Source organism: Lissotriton helveticus, chromosome 4_1, assembly GCF_964261635.1.
Source record: "Lissotriton helveticus chromosome 4_1, aLisHel1.1, whole genome shotgun sequence".
In the NCBI taxonomy this organism is placed as follows: domain Eukaryota; kingdom Metazoa; phylum Chordata; class Amphibia; order Caudata; family Salamandridae; genus Lissotriton; species Lissotriton helveticus.
In genome coordinates, this window is record NC_136063.1 from 1,403,400,223 (window position 1) to 1,403,418,378 (window position 18,156).

Genomic DNA, 18,156 nt, shown 5'->3' on the forward strand with positions numbered 1-18,156 from the left:
ACGAATATCCTGTCCGCCAAAATATAAATCCCATAATATTCTATGTGATTTATATAGCCACGTTAAGGCGAAGCCCTTATCGCCACAGGAATGTTATCGATAAAGGCTTGTAAATATGCCCCCACGTTTGTAATACTAATGGTGTTAAAGGCATTTTTTACTGACCAAAAACTGTGCCCGACGTTTTAGATTGCTTTTTCCTAGTATAACAGAACTTAATAAATGAATAAATGATGTGCTATTCAGTAAAATGTATGCAGCGATACAAACCACTCCTGTGCCCCCACACTGGAAAGGGAAATATTGACAAGAGTAGAGCGTTCTTGAAAATGGCTGTGAACTATGGTCCAGATTTATAAGTAGCTGACGCAACAACAGGAGAATGTATGATGGTACAGCGCAGTACATAACACGGCAGTACCATCACAACGCAGCTTTTACAACGCAAGTCGTTACCACAACTTGCGCTGTAGGGTGCTGGACGTAGGAATAGTATGATTTACTAGTCCAACTCCAGCCTACGTACAGTAGGGAAGGTGTTGGAATAGTAAATCACACTATTCCTTAGTCTTGAGCGCCCTCCAGCGCAAGTCGTTGTAACGACTTGCGTCCTAAAATCCATGTTGTAATGGTACTGCGGTGTTATGACCGCGTCGTAATGGTTGTTTCCCCAACAGGACAGCAAAGAAAGTTGCGGCGCTGTGTGAACTGGAGAGAGGCGAACTCGCTATCTCTATGAAGAAGTGTTGCAGTTCTGCTCTCTCCCGGCACTGGCATGCTTTCAGCAACAATATGCAGATGCAGGCACCCTTGCGCCACAGTGCAAGGGTATTTGCCTTGTGGTGAGCATAATTTCTGTGTCGGAAGGAGATTATTCCTGCACAATAACTATGCTTTACGGCGCTTTGCTCTTTGTATGTGTGCTGCAGCATGCCACACATGTCAAGAGGAAAATACGAGGTGAAGTAAAAATATTTACCCTTGTTCTGCCAACTATAGGGAGGTACAGTATTTTAGCACCAATACATTTCTACAAAGCTTTGAAGATATGGATTTGTGTCAAAATTCAAAGATAAAAGAACGGAACACCCATGCACCACCAAAAGAAAATACCTGTCACCCAGAGTAAAACAAGGCAGAGTACTGCACTTAGGTGCATTAATTTTTGTTACAAACCAACACAAATTGCACAAATTAGCATCTGCATTGATTTGTAAATACTAATCTGGATTTTGATTTGGGTCGGCCTTAAAAAAAGTAAACAAAACATTTCTTTGTACATCTGGGCCCTAGTTTAGAAGATTCTAAACTCGGGGGCAGTTTGTTTAACTACTTGAGATCTAATGCTGAAAACCACTGCCCACTTGTGAAGAAATGTAGAATTTCTGGTATCACCACCTGCAATGCCAATGCTGAGCTTCAGATAATGCTATGGGGGCATATTATTAAGAAGGGCGTTAGAACTATCACCGCTTTAGCGGCAGGAAACTGCAGCTAAAGCGGCGATAATGGGCTTGATAATATGCCGTTGAGAATTCCCATAGAAGCCTATGTTCAGACCCGAACATGGGCTTCTATGGGAATTCACAAGGGCATATTATCAAGCCCATTACCGACGCTTTAGCGGCAGTTTCCTGCCGCAAAAGCGGCGATCATTTTAACACTGTTTCTTGATAATATGCCCCAGGGTTCGCAAAGGGGATTTTAATGCATTAGAAAATATGTTATAATGCCAAGACAGCCCTGGACACTAGCTGAATAGGTTTTGGTGATTAATTCAGCATCGGGTAGGGGTGTGTGTGTAGGGGGGGGGGCTCTAGATGCAATGAGTTGTACTTTCCTGTTCTTTAATTCATTAATGTTGCCCCAACTTATTTTAGTTTCGATGTGGGAATACAGGTAGGAACCTGCAACGTTTACCTAGCTTGAACTGTCAGTATGTATATATTGTCAAGACTTGTTTTTCAAGGCAAGGTTACCTGCTGTGTTTAATCATTATTTTTAAATAAACGTTTCTTAGAAGACGTGTTGACTGTTCCCGTCTTGCAGACTTCACTATCCACAAGTACTGTATTTATTTCAATAACATGCTTTCTTTCAACCTGTTTCTCATGCACACCTGCTGGCCTTAGGCCATCCTGTCGAAACACAGAGAACGCAAACAAAGAGCCAAGAAATGTCTTTTTGTTTTTGGTTTCCATTCATCATGTTATTGTACAAGATGTCGTCCTTCCCACCCCTCTTTCTCATTGCTCTTTCATTACGACACCTAGATACCGTTCCGCCCGAGTTCGCGTGTCTACTGTGGTTTATCTTTGGCCCTCTGCCATCTCTTGCATCCCTACCTGTCTCCCGCTTCCTCTTTCACTTCCCTGTCTTGAAAATTCTAGATCCCTTCATCTCCATGTAATGCATTACAAATGTTCAATGAATAAAGAAACATATGCTCTTGAACACAACTCTCAGTGGGCGCTAGTCATACCATTACATAACGCAAAGATATGGGCGCTGATCAATGTCGCTGCCTAAATGTTTTTTTTTCCTACTCACAATCATTGCCAATATTATGCCTACAAAGCTATGGCATGCGCAAATTTCCAGACATATTGCAGGGATTGTTATGTGATATCCTTTCAGGGGTCCTATGAGTAATTCAACAAAGTCAGTATTCTGCACAGCGTCATGCAGCCCCGGTGCAAATCTCCATTTCTCTTTTTTTCTCTGAGGAGAAAAGATTTTTTGCTGTCGACAAAGCCCTTCCCATCCACTTTCACCGAAGCCGGGATGGTCGTTTCTCTTTCCCATCCAGGAAGGAGAGTTAATTGTTGGAAGACCAGTAAGGCCAAGGGTCAGAACAGAGTTCAGGAATGCCCATCAAAAGACTTGTTTGTGCGCGTTTCCAAACTAACAGCACAAATCGCATCTTAGAATGCCCCCTCTTCTAACTGCCTGAGAGGACTAAGGATATGACATGTTACAGAAAAGGTGCCAGACACTTGCGTGTCCTCTTCTGTGATTCAGATAGTACCGGCGCACATATTGCACCGCCAACGCTATTTTAAGGTAAGCACTTTGCATCTGCGCTCGCACCGTATTATGGATGAGGATGCAGAGGCAAAGAGGCCGCTAGGAGGCACACTGACTGTGCACTACAAAGAGAGGCTGCACAATCAGTGGATCCCATGAGGGTACCTTCTGAAATAGTGCAAATGAGTACTCCCCAGAGAACAATGGGGCATATTATCAAGAACAGCCGATAAAATTATCGCCGCTTTATCGGCAGGAAACTGCCGCTAAAGCGGCGATAATGGGCTTGATAATATGCCCTTGTGAATTCCCATAGCAGCCCAGGTTAACACCAGAACCTGGGCTGCTATGGGAACTCACATATTATCAAGCCCATTATCGCCGTTTTAGCGGCAGTTTCCTGCCGATAAAGCGGCGATAATTGTATCACCTGTTCTTGATAATATGCCCCAATGTTTTTATGGATTAAGTGCTCACCAGTCGTAATTTACGGTGAATACGTTGTATCCGATGTATAATGCACCAATCTGTAATTTCTTTGGTCTTTTTTTGTCTTTTATTATGCCCCAATTTTAGATAAATTTAAATAAAGCAAGATTTCTACATGTGTTAAACAGTTGTCTATCTTTGCACTGAGTCTGGGTTATCCCCCAATTTATGCTATCATATACTAATGTAATTTGAATTATTGCAACTGCCTAGGAATTTTTCTTCTATTGTACTCCCCAGAGATCTCCTGCAGGTGGGTGTACTCATTCACTGTACCCGCTTGCAGTGGGATCTCTGTCGCCCTTGAAAGCGTAGTTCGGGTGCTGCATAAACTGTGAAAGGCAGATCGGCTGCCTCAAACCATGGGGACAGCACATTATACGCAATAATGCAATAGTAGATGGTATGCTGCGGCGCAAAGGACATTGTGCCCTTTCTCTAATATAGCCCCCTATAGAGTTTTCCTGGGCATAAACAAGTGTTTATGGATAAACCCACCTTGATAAATAGGGCCCAGCAGCCGCAGCCCGTGCAGGTAAGAGTAGTGGGGCGGTGGGTATCGGGGGTGATTTTGACAGACGATGACACGAGGGAAAATGTAATAAATAATTAATTTTCCCTCATCATTGACCTTTGAAATCCCCCCTCACCCAGCCCCACCGCCCCACCGCTCTTACTTGCATGGGCAGCGGCTGGGACCCAGAGTAGTGTATAAATAAAGGGTGGGTGCTCAAACAGGAAGAGGAGAGGGCCAAATTGCCCATTTCCACTGGTTAACACATTAGGATACACTAAGGCTCCTGTAAAACAAAAAGTGAGCACCAGGAAATCCCTGATCCTCCAAGTGTGCAGGAAAGTGAAAGCAATTTGCCTAATCACGTCAGGCCAGTGACTTGAGCCTTTCTGCTTTCAGGCAATATTGAATAGGGCTTGATAAACACCCCAAAACAAATAAGTATGCCAACCATTTGTTTATTTGTGCTGGTGGTTAGGGGGAAGAGGCTCCACTGAAATCTCCTCCCCCCCTTTAATGTGTATAACTGAGTTTGCACATCTTCTTATAGAGAAACAAAAATTAAAACAAACACAGGAGGAACATTCTCCACTCCCTAAGGTACTGATATTTCCTTACATAGTAGGATGTATGGTCCCTGAAGCAATATATTAACTTTACTGTTCCTTTAACATAACCTTAGCTTTTATGTCAGAGGAACAAGGTTTTAGGTATAGCAACAATATGGCAACATCTATTTTATTAGCTCCACTAGTTCTAGGAGACATTAACATTGCACAACCACTGATAAATGTTGAAGGGTGGGATTCCCCATCAAAACTTAAGAAAATCAAATCAAAACACTGCTAATCGGAGCTTTCCTAACTGAATATCTTCAGGCCAAGATAATACCAAGAGTCACCAATGACCCCCTCATATTCCTAGTGGATGCCACTTTCAGAAGAAACTGGTCCCTCATTGCATGTAAATCACAAGGGACTGTTTAATTCTAATTATTAATACAGCAAAGTGTTTATATGAAACAAAACTAGTTAAGATATAAACTAGCAAGAATCAGTTAAAAATACATATCTGGATCAGCGCCTTTAAGAAGAAACTTGAAGAGGTTAAAAAAGATTATCTCAGACTTTAAAGAATACCTCAGCCAATCTAAAACAGACAAGCTGCAAAAAGATATAAAGAGATTCTTTCAAGAATCGCTGTATCCTTACACTTTAGACGCTTAGCATTAACAATCAACAACTAAAACTACTAATCACCAACATCCCCTCATCAAATAAAAACCCGGTCGCCTACCTGGTCATCTAGTTCGAGGGATGAGGTGTTGCAGGGATTCTGCTCCTACACAGAACTGTGCACAGAGACCCAGCACCTCAGTGAATTATGGTGGACCAAAAAACTCACCTCAGTACCTAGAAACCCTAACCAGCTAGCATCAGTGTCACATTAGCGCTTCGTCCTATAGCAAAGGAACCAATGATTAGACAACCCAGACATGCGACTTAGGTTACACTCAGGAATGGTGGGAAGCAAGAACACTCTTTCGTTATACTCTCATACCGGTCCACAACAGGAGTAAAAAGAGACACAGGCAAGGTTAAAAAAGGTATTTTAACAACGTGCTCAAAGATGCAGTATCTTTGCTAACATAAGCAGACATATGATTAAAAATAATATGATCAGCATTGTTACAATTCCATAAAACACAAAAGGAGAAATCATATTACAATGAAGGTGATAACAGGTCTTATAGCGCCTAGTATAACATCCTCCCTAGTTAGGAACTATGTTTTATAAAATATAGAAGGTCTCTTAGGCTTGTGTGGGGGACCCCATACCTCCAAGATTAGCAGGCATGGATCACATCAGGATTTGCAAAAGCTCTCTGTGTCCATGGAAAAACGGGATTCTTCCAAGTGCCTGAAATCATGCTTACAGTGCAATATTAAAGGCGCCAGAAGCGCGTTGGCTGCAGCTGCATGTATGTTATGTCTAAAACGTTAGCCGATCAGCTTGAACAACAGCTGCCTTGTTATGATAACCATGGAGACTTTAGCACTCACTGTGCATAGCAGGGTCACGATGTAAGTCTAGGGATACCAAAAACAAGCCATTCTGATGTGAAGCATTTCACGCAGCCTAACTTACAACTACAGCTATATGTGGTATTGTGTGCAAAAAGCCGCAAAAAGGTAAAATGGCGTTTAAACTTCTAATAAGCCTATGCTAACATAGCAATGTGCGTAACAAGACCCAGCCCTCACTACAGAGGCAGTGTGGATGAAGGAAGATACAAAGGAAGAGGGCAATTGCAGGGAAATAACTCACCTTTAATGTTTTTCCCACATCTACAACCCAATCCATTCTATCGATAACCACCAATGTGTGCGTCCCCTCAGAACCTCGTATTACATTACAGTTAGTAGCCTTTTTTCAGGACAAACCAGATGAAGGGGAAAACATAAAGAGCAAAAGCTACAGTAGCTACAGTGGGTCCACATGAACCAGAGACTAATTTGGAGCATGTGCAAAGAATCCCTCCTGAGCATGATAACAACAACAAATAGTGGTAAACCTTAGAAAGAAACAGCTGACAACTAAGAATTCTCAATAAGGAACTCAGGGCTGTGCCCACAACGATTACTGGCTGCTTCTAACTGCAGTGTTAACTGGCCAAATTCTTTAGAAAGGTCAGATTTAATAAATGTTTTAAAGATAATGAGAACATTAACCTGGACAAAAGAGATACTGGCCTCCGGAAACAATCTACGTTCTGATCTCCGAGTTCCCACATACCACCGGTAATTGCGGCTTTTGAACAGGCTCTGATAAATGATGTTGAAGTACTTCAACAGAGGGTCTTACATGGATATCAAAACCTTAGTGAAGATGAAAAAACAGCATTAGAGCAACTCAGATCCGATAATTAAACCAGAAGATAAAGCAGTGTGGGGGGGGGGTATTTGCTATGGTTCCCCAACTCAAAACTGCCTATAATAATGAATGCTGCCAATTAGAATTATCCATTATGGCGCAACCATACAGCTCAGCAAACCAAAACTAAAAGCCAGGTAGTTACTAGTGCCTTATCTGAAGGTTACATTTCCAAGAATGAGGCTGAATTCTTCATCGATAAAAATCCCCAAACTCTATACTTCTGTACTGTTCCCAAAATTCTTAAGGAAACCAGGCCACCTCCTGGTCATCTTCTCATCTCTGGGATAGACTCAATACTTGGACCACAGTCACATTTATGTGATTGCTACCATAGACCCCTGGAGCAATGCAAGTGTTTCACCTGATTGACGTAATACCATTCAACCATGAAATAGAAATACTCATAGGTTAAGACATTGAGTTTGAATTGTGCCATGTTTGTATCGTAATTCTTTTACTCTGTAACAATTTTAGGTGTCATTTTCCTTATGTATGCTTTTATGATTGTTTTTATGAAATAATCGAATAAAGTTTAAGAACAGACGGAACAGAAGACATTAAGTTAATGTACTCTAGTATCCCTCAGGAAGAAACTATGAGGGTCATAGAAGAACTAATTTTTGACACTATCTGTAACTATAGGGCTTCAAGAGATTGCATCATCGCACTAGCAATGATGGCCCTCATTGAGAACAACTTTAAATTTTACAGATTCTTTTATGTACAAACCCACAGCACTTATGATGACGGTACTTTTTCAGCCACTTTGGCATGCTTATACATCAACAAATTTTAAACAGAATTCATATACTACAATCACAACCTATTGCAGAAACACATCAGATTGCGGAGTCCATATATCAATGACATCTTGGTTCTGGCAAGGGGACACTTAAAAAGCAAAAGCACTGGATAAGTACTCGGGTAGATGCTGCGGTCTTAAACAGATTCCTTACATTCATGCTCACGATGTCTCTGATATTCCTAGACCTAATAAGGACCCCAAAGGAAGTTAATCATAAACCACAGATAAGAACAGCCTGCTACATTTTAACAACTTCCCCCCACACCCTTCTAGAAAACGTCCCATCCCAGTGAATCAGTTTCTTCATATCTACCGCAATTGTACTTCCATCAGAGATTTAGAATACAAAGCTAACATCCTAAATATTTGACCAAGGGAAATCCAAGTAACATAGGGGCTAAGGCACTAAAAGTGCCAAGAAAAAGGTTAGGCAATCTTTGCTAGAAACACATCAGAAAACTAAGGAAAATAAAGAGTGGCTTATCTGTGTCACAACATATAGCACAATTTCCAACACTTACATGAACATTATCAATAAACACTGAAGGACATTGTGCTCCAATTAAATAAATCAACAGAAACCTATGTTTTCCTTCAAGAAAACTACTAATCTACGCAACCTTTTGGTCCATATGAGACTAAGAACTGCAAGACATATAGACAATCCCACACTGGGAATTACCCATGTGGAGGCTGCAGCATTCGTACATTTACCTCAATTACTAAGAACCTAGCCCTAGGCCCAAAATCCCCCTTTATCAGTAACCTACATACCAATTGCAACTTTGAGGCGGTTATATGTGTAATAAGTTGCCCATGTGTTCTTAGAAATGTTGGCATGACCACAAGAAAAAACAAAACCCAAACAGGTGTACATAGTAGCAGAAGCACTATACTTTGCAGAAGATCAGCCACTAGACTCACTAACCACAACTGACAGGCAAAACACTGGTATGATGACTGACACTGGATCATTATTGGTATACCCTGGATACTAGCTAATAGCAGAAATCCAAAAAACATATTATTTAAAAAGGAACAACGAAGGATTTACAAACTTAAAACACACAAGATTGGACTTAATGATGAGATTTCATTGCATCTTTAAAAAACACTGAAATCGTCTTTTGTAGTTTGCATTTGATACAAAATAAACCCAGTTTGCAAAGGGACATAGAGATAATTTGAAAGTTTGCCATACATAATAGACCTCTACAAATATTTTTGTCTAGAAGCCATTATAATATAACAACCAACGAGTTCGCTATATTTTGAGAAATGAAAACTTTATTGCGTAGGGTTAATTAAAACTATTACAATTCAATAAACCAGTAATTAAAATACTCATATATTAAAGAAGTTATAATGACCAGATAGCTACAACAAAATACGTCCTGTCATTGGCAGAAGCTGAAAGCCCTTTTTAAGCAAATTCATCAGGTTAATGAGGTACTGAGCATTAGAAATTATTATTTAATGTAGTCAGATTTCAAACGTCCATCGATGTTGCCCACATTGAATTACATTTTTGCCAATAATATCTAATTTGGTTGCAACAACAATGAAGAAGCTTGTGATGAAAAAACTGCAACAGCTGAAAAAATTAAAACAGCCAATTGGTAACAAGAATCCAAGAAAAGCTAATAAGTGAGTTCATCAATTAAAAAAGCATTAAGCATAAAAAAAGTTTACAAAAAACAATATTTAATGCAACCATCTGCATTGCCCAGAGCGGATTTACTATTACGTAAAATTTGCTAATTTGCTTTCAAAAACCATCAAGTATTTACTAAAGGACATTTTTAAATGGAAGTTATTTGGGTCCAAGCATGCAATAGTAGCCTGCCCGTACAAGTTCTTTTCGTTTAATACTCTTCTCAGTATAGATTTCCGCTCAGTTAATAGTACACAGCAAATGCAGAAAATATGTATATTCGTCTCCACTGCTTGATTGCACAACCTACAGACACCTCCTTGCTTCAACCTAATCCGCGGGGAAATGGGATAGTGTGTATGGAAACTTCCAAATATATCAATCAGAAATGTACTTTTTAGACATATTGAATAACACAGCCGCAAGTAGGTCGGCCTATATAGAGTCGTGTAATTGTTTAGAATCATCCATGCATTGGGTCGTTTTGAAAATAATCTTTATCTTCGATCCTTGATAACCGCTGCATGGCTCTATTAAGATGTCCTTTAAATGTGGCTAATGAAACTGATAATGGCCACAGACATCTCACTTTTAAAGTGTCTAAACTTCCAAATATATCAATCAGAAATGTACTTTTTAGACATATTGAATAACACAGCCGCAAGTAGGTCGGCCTATATAGAGTCGTGTAATTGTTTAGAATCATCCATGCATTGGGTCGTTTTGAAAATAATCTTTATCTTCGATCCTTGATAACCGCTGCATGGCTCTATTAAGATGTCCTTTAAATGTGGCTAATGAAACTGATAATGGCCACAGACATCTCACTTTTAAAGTGTCTAAAAAAGCTCTCAGGTATTTTCCAAACAAAGTTGTGTACTTGGAACCAAATATTTCCATCCATATTGCATGACCAAGTGTACCAGCTTAGAACCCTTATATTGAAAACATGTATTTATGAATGTCCTTTGCTTGCAAACGTTTGGTCTTTTAAGCCAAATTCCAGCCAAATTTGAGCGGACAATGCGTTTTGTGGAAGGCAAAATAATGACGTGTAGGTGTTCGCGACAATGGTGTGCAACAAGTTTGCAGCTTTGCTGCAAAAGTGTCACACAGACATAGGCTATTGTTGGCAGAAACTTTGAATTTATTATTTTAATCACTTGCACCAACATAGTTCCCCACAAACTCTTTGGTAATTGAGAGAAAGGCTATCAGCAGAGCTCTTGCCTTTGATTTACCAAACCTTTAATAAACTTGAAAAGATCCACGGTTATCAAAGATAACACCCAAATACTTATATTCGGATTCTTTCTCATACAACTCATCGATGTACCACTTGCCTTTTTTTGTTCTACTTTTTGCTAACTGTAAGAATTTTTGTTTTTTGAGTGATTTCTATTGTATTTGCTATTGAATACTCACTCTGTTTTGCAAGAAGTTGCTATAATACAGTTCTAGTTTTGCTGAGCATCAAAGCATCATCAGCATGCAATAGGCAAGGTATCAGCTTGCCACCCAACTTTGGGGAAGCCCGTTTACCTTAGCTAATTTGGCTATATCAAGCTATACAATAACAGTGCTTAGACACAGCACTGCTTCAAACAAGACATAGCAGGTATATTTTAAAAAGAGAAGCGTGGTCGTCAATTTTTACCTGCACTCATGTACTAGTGTACAATAAAAGGATGACTTTCAATAAATTTGGAGTGAGAACGTTTTAACATGAAGTGGTTCTGGGCCTTCGGTCTAAGGTGGTTTGAAATTCTCAAAGCATAGTTGTAATAAAAACCGATTCTGAGAGGTTCTGTCCATAATTAAGGGAAGGGCCATTAGATCTAAACTGGTGCAGATGCTTTGCCAGGAGCCTGCTTGGTGCATTGTGATTAATCTATGTTTGATAGCACAGGAAATAAGGGCTTGGAGCAGGGGGCCTACACAATATTTGGCCTCAACATCTAAAAGAGTTATCAGCTGGTAGTTTTTTTAGTGAGCATCCTAGACTAGTTTATTTACCAAAGGCAACACAGCTGCTGTGAGAAATTGTATAAGCAATCGCAATGGAGCGCACACCGCTAGCCCCTCCTCCGGATTGCCCCTCGGGAATCTGGTACATGGAGTTCTTGAGTGGTTCACCCATGTGGGTGCAAGTAGGTACTTGTAAAACTGATGATCTCTAGACCCGATACATGTCCTGGGTTTTTGGATATCGCCCGAGACATGGCTCGGGTTTCGGGATAACTTCCCTCATCAGTAGAGAAAATAGTTAGGGGTGGAAGAGAAGGCCGCCAAACAACCGTCAATGTTGTCCGTGAGAAATTGGGTTGAAGGTTGTGGGGGCTAGGGGGACACGTAAAACTTAAAAGTACATGTCTAACTTTTTCAATACAACGTACCTGCACTATGGACTATTTAGGGCCTACCCTAGGTATGACTTATAGGTATTAAAAAGGAAGGGTCAGGCTTGGCAAATCTTGCGGTCCAGAAGGCATAAATCATGCTCTGGGACATACCACCTTCAGCAGTCCCAAAGGATCACTAATTACAATACTTTGTGATTTTAAAGTGTGAGTCCATAGACACCAAACTTGAAAAGTCTATCTTTTTCCAATAAGGAATTAAACGTAAAAGATGTATTAAAGTAATCATAATGTTAACCTATCAGAGAGCTAGGTCTTGCGGTAGTGGAAAATGAATGTAAGAGTTTTTCACGACCTGGGCATGTAAAACTTAAAGGTACACGTCCGCCTTTTTAAATATACTGCACCCTGTCTGTGGAGTTGTCTAGGGCTTACCTTTGGAGTGACTTACACGTATTAAAAAGTAAGGGTTGGGCTTGGCGAGAGGCTTAACTTGCCAGGTCGACATGGCAGTTTAAAACTGCACACACAGGCTGCAATGGCAGGCCTGAGACATGTTCTCAAAGGCTTCTAAAGTGGGTGGCACAAGAAGTGCTGCATGCCCACTTGAAGCATTTAGTTTACAGGCCCTGGGCACTTGTAGTATCACTTTACTAGTGACTTACAAGTAAACTACAACTGCCAATTGAGTGTAACCTAATTTTACCATGTTAAGAAGAAAGAGCACCAGGACTTTAGCACTGTTTAGAAGTGATGAAGGGCACAGAGTCCTAAAGCCAACAAAAACGAATTCAACAAATGGATGACGGCAAAATATTTGGGGGTGACCCTTCAGAGAGAGCCAAGACGCCACATCAGCATACGCCATGTTGGGTGATACAAGGAGGTGATGTACCCAGGAACAGGAGGCGAACTGGAAGAATACATAGATGCCGAACAGCCCTCTTAGTCATTGGCAGAGGTATTGCAAGCATTTCTTGGTGGTGTTCAACCCTTGATGAAGTAATTCACAGCTTCCAGGAAGTTTGGAATGTGTGTACCAACCACTTCCATTTTATATTTATGACCCTATAGATTTATTTCACCAAGAGCCATACCATGCCATGACCATAACACATAATTGTAGGGAGCCATCAACCTTTGACTAAGAGCATCATTACTATTTTAACAACGCCTGACACTATCCCAGTTTGGAATCCCCTATCACTTTTTCACTATCAAAAACATGGTAGAAGCATATTATCTATATCAGTCTGCGGACTCTTGAATTCAGTGTGTGACTACAGGAAAACACTCCTCCCTAGTCTCCAAAGTTAACTCAACATTTGGTAAGCGAGGGAATTTTGCACTGATTGTCAAAATGGCATATGATTTTTCATGTTGTGTGCTGTGCTTCATGGTTTTCAGTGTCACAAATGTAAATTTTTAAGCATGAGGAATACATCCCTCTGGGAACCACGTGCTGATACCTGCCAAAAAGGGACTTACTATGTGTTCTCTTATCCAGAGAAAGTTTTCCCAAGAAAAAGCTTATGACATTTGAGAGACATTCTTTAATGACTGGTTTATCTTTTTTTGTTTTATAGGTTGTATTCAGTGTGCAGGGGCATTACGGACATCCCTGCCTCCTGCGGGATGAGGGCCCCCTAGTCTACTCTACATTAAGGGGGCCACCTGAGCATGCCTGTGCAGAGTGTCTCTCTAAAGCAGTTGCAGTGTGCAGACATACTCTGAGCTGACACCGAGCAGACTCAGGACTGAAAAGAAACAAAACAATTACATGTTTCCCTTCAGTCCGAGCATTCCAGGCATCTTACATGAGTGGGTGGGGGCTGTGGGGACTCCAGAAGGAGAGAAACTTGAACAGCACACTTCTCCTCTGAGAGAGTAAGAGGCAGCACTCAAATGACTGGAGCAGAGATAGGGTTGCCACCTTTGCCAGGGAAAATGCCAGCTCTCTTAAGGGTCTGCAAAGGCTTGCACATTATTCTTAAGTAGAAAATTATATTTGAAACTGTTAAAGGTATTTATTGATAAAAGAAAAAATACCAGCCAGGACATTAAATGCAACTCATTGCAAGTGGTTTCTCAGTGTTTCTATGAAAGGATCTGGATAGATCCCCAGAGTTCTTGCTTGGCTTAGGCATGATTTGAATAAGGTATCAGGTAAAAATTAAAAGCAACATGTAATGCATATAGTTTAAAAATAACTGAGAAATGCATACCAATGAAAGCTCAACAATGAAAAACCATAGTGAGCAGCTTTACCTAAATATTTCCAAACATTTTGTGTATTTTTTAAACCAAAATATTCTACAAAGCAGAATTTGTGCTACATAAAAAGATTCAGTGAATCAATATTTAAACAACTGTTTTAAGTTACAGTATTTTAAAGCAGAGATCTCAACCTCTCTCTTGTCTTGATGTATCTTTTTTTACAACATGGCTCTTATTACTCTGCTTTTCCCATTATAGGGAAGTCTACAAGTACCAGAATGCAATGCATCAACTACTCACACCTGAAACGGGAAAATGTGAGGTCACTGTGTTGGGTCTAATGGAAAAGACATTTCCTTCATTGTTTCCACAAAGTGTGTTAGTTTTTTCATACTGAATAACAGGAATGTTAAGCAGCATTGCATTTTTAGTTTGCATACTAAGGGGCCGATTACGATGTCAGTCAGAAAGCATTCCAACCGAATCCTTGTCAAAATCATTTCCGACCGACTCGGGTTCGGGTAGTCCGACCGAACGATTACGATGTTTCCGAACACCGTTCGGTCTGACTTCAATGGGAGCATGTTTTCCGACCGGCAACACAGACTCCCATTGAAAAAAAAAGGGGTGGTTGCGGAAAATCTTGCACCCTGTGCATAGTTTGAAAGAGGGGTACCATGGGTACCCCCACGGGCCCCAACTGGAGGCCTTCGGGTGAAGGGGGGCATACTATGGGCCCCCAAAGTCAGTTTCCGACAACCAGTTTGTGTGGGACGGACCCATTCGGAAAGGCTGTCCAAATCTGACATCGCAATACGTCGGTCGGAAACGCGGTCCATAGACCTGTACGATTCGTCTCCGTCTAACTCGAAATATCCAAATGCAGTCTGAACTGAGTCGGAAAGACTGAACGGTTACCTTTCCATCATAATTGGTCCGTCAGAAATGTTTCCGGGTCGGTCGGAAACATAGGTTCCGACATGGGTTAGGAAAATCCGAATGCCGTTTGGAGCCTTTCTGACCGAAATCGTAATCGGTCCATACATTCCTTCTCATGAATAACAAGGGAGTCCGTGATACCAAAGCATTGCCTATGGGCCTGCAACGAAGAGGATAAAGCACGTGATTTTATTGGGAAGGTGATGATATTGCCAGGCTGCTGTAAGGGATTTACTGCTGAAAGGGGAGCCTGAAATGCTTTACTGAATTGCAAAATGGGTATAGAGCATCTTAAATGCCATTTTGTGGTTGCAAACCCCATGACTTTGTGAATCACGGATAATTGGAATCCAATTTGTTTTTGTTTTTAGGTTCTATGGTAGGTAAATAATTAATATATATTCAGGTGGTATGTTGTGGTTAAAGATGTAATGTGTTTTAAATTGGATTTTTTAAAATTGTTTTTAAAAAAAAGATTTACTTTTCTGTTTTGTGTACCTGAAAACAAAATACAAATATAATAAATCGAAGCTAGATCTGCTGGTTTCACTAGATCTGCTGGTTTCACTTTGGGCAATCCCATATATAGATTATCATTTTCCCCACAAAAATATATATTTACTGAATTTATTGGAGTGAGAAGACGTGGTGGGTGCCCCATCAGCATATTTTTTAGGGCCCCCCTCAAATTTCTTTACGACACTGGCAGTGTGTCCTACTGAATGTCTGTTAAACATTGTTTTGCCTTGCCACGAGTGACATCTTACCTTAAACCAGAGCCTCCCACATCCTGACAAAGGCCATTGACCTACAAAAGCAAATGAACTCAGGCTTAACTTGATGAGACATTGAAGACACTAGAGTAATTCTAACTTTGTATCTGTTGGTTCCAAATTCTATTCTAATTCAGTTTGGGCACCCCATAATGCAGAATCTAATAGGGTAAAGATAGGCGGTTTTAACTGCACTCTTCTTCTGGTTGGCCAGTACTATCTCAAATTCTCCAAAAATCCCTCACTCCCCCATTGCATGGTCGAGTCCATCGGGCACAATATGTGCACTAGATGCGGTGAAGCCCGAGAATGAAGCATGCCACGATTTGTGAGTGAGGGCCGTTCACCTCCCAGACAAGAGTCTGCGTAAACCCTGCGGCACACTAGTTAATATAGAGGTCCCATTATTTCTGTTTACTAGAATCTTTTTTTATTGCCTAAGGGCGCATGTCTCGATAAATATATACTCCGTTCTCTCCCGCCACATGCCCAGGTATAACATGTAGTTTACATGATCAAAGTTTTCACTGCAGAGCAACCTATGTGCCCTGATACCTCTGCTATAGGGTAACTGTCCTTATATGAGTGCCACAACTGTTCCCAATGGTCATAAATTCACAGTGCCTTCTGTTAAACAGCAGTCACAGGCAACCCGCACAAAAAGGAAAAGCTACTCTTTGCAGTGTTGTCCCGCAGAAATAAAAACAAAGTAACAGATTTACACTTTATTTTAATTACTCTGGCCTTGGCCCTGACGAAGCAAAATGAGTGCATGTCATACCAGCAGCAGAGGGAGGGGTCATCCCCACTCTCCAGATAAAATTCAGGAAACCCATAAAACCTTGGCTGTTCTGTTAACTTTTCGTCTATAGCGCCAAGAGACTGTATGCAGCGCTAATATAAGAATCCAAAATAAAGAAATGAAAAAAATTAATTTGTGAACGTGCCTGAAGAACAGACTCCAGTATTAGTCAGTCAGCGTGCAATAGGGTGGAAGTAATAGCTACCATCTATTGAGGAACATGAAATAATGTCGGTTCAGGAGCCAGGAAAGTTGTATTAAAGTGATTTATTGAGGAGTAGTATAAATCACATCTTATCAAGTAACCTGGGTCGTAACTGTCATCTCATGGAATCCGGAGTACAGTAGTCTTCCTAATTCCATGCATGACACACAACACCACACATCCCCCTTCGTGAAGGAAGAATTACAGGAACACAATGAAAAGATAAATAACGAAAACTAACAAATATTATACATTGAGAATTATGGAAATAAAACACATAAATACAATTATCTGGAAAACATCATACACAATACGCAAATTGAATTATCTATAAAGATGATAGTCCTTAGACCAAACAGGAACATGACATTTCCTCTGTATACGTTGGACTGGCACATTGTCGGCAGAGGAACAGGAAGACCTAACCTCAGGAGGACAGTGAAAGGTTGTAGATTCCGAGAATTTCCTCCAGTTACTTGCCCCATTGGAAGACCTCAAGCCAGAAGAAACTTTAGACCCTGGAGACACATTCTTGGGCCACAACCACCTCGGAACCTTAACAACCCTGGACAAGTTCCACACATTTCCATCTGAAAGCTCGACAACTTGTCTTCCAACACGCATGACCCTCAAAGGACTGGAATACCGAGACTCACCAGACTTGACATTCCTGCATTTCTTGACACGGACCCAATCATTGACACTGAACTGGGAAGCACCACCACAAGAAGCACGATCAACGTCATCAGAACTCTTAGAGCCAAGCATTTTCATCCAAGGTCGAGACAAGTTGGAACTACACCTCCTCCCTCTCATCTTTTCAAAAGGAGACAGGTCACCCATGCTCCTGGGTGTGTTTCTATAACACCACAGAACTTCACTAATGGTTTGTTTGCAATCCCTTCCATTTTGCAAGGCAAGTGGCAGACCTTCCTTAAATACTCTGATCCATCTTTCTACGATGCCGTTACTTTTGGGATAGTACACTGACACGCGTCTATGTTTTATACCATGGCGCTCCATAAATTCTCTCATCTCTAAGGATACAAATTGCACACCATTGTCAGTAGTGATAGATTCTGGAAAACTCTCCCTTTCAAACACTTCGTTTAAGAACTTTATTACAACACTTGATGTTATACTAGAAACCATCTTTACCTCAGGCCACTGAGACAACTGGTCTACCAGGATTATTGCGTACATCACATTTTTGTTAAACGATAAAGGACCAGCAATATCCAACGACACACTTTCCCAAACACGTGAAGGTCTAGATATGGGAAACAATTCACACTTAACATGCTTTTGCGATTTATCGCTTAAACAGCAATCCAGACAACCCCTAACCCGACGTTCTATGCACTTATCCATTGCTGGCCACCAGAATTCACTCCTAATCCTTCTTTTCATGGATGTCATCCCAGGATGACCTTC

General features: G+C 40.8%; 1 protein-coding gene across 3 annotated transcripts in view; it reads right to left on the minus strand.

The window, feature by feature from the left end:
- LOC144829132 (glutamate decarboxylase 1-like) overlaps positions 1 to 18,156 on the minus strand; it is a 927,195-nt gene that overhangs the window by 367,466 nt on the left and 541,573 nt on the right. The window lies entirely within an intron of this gene.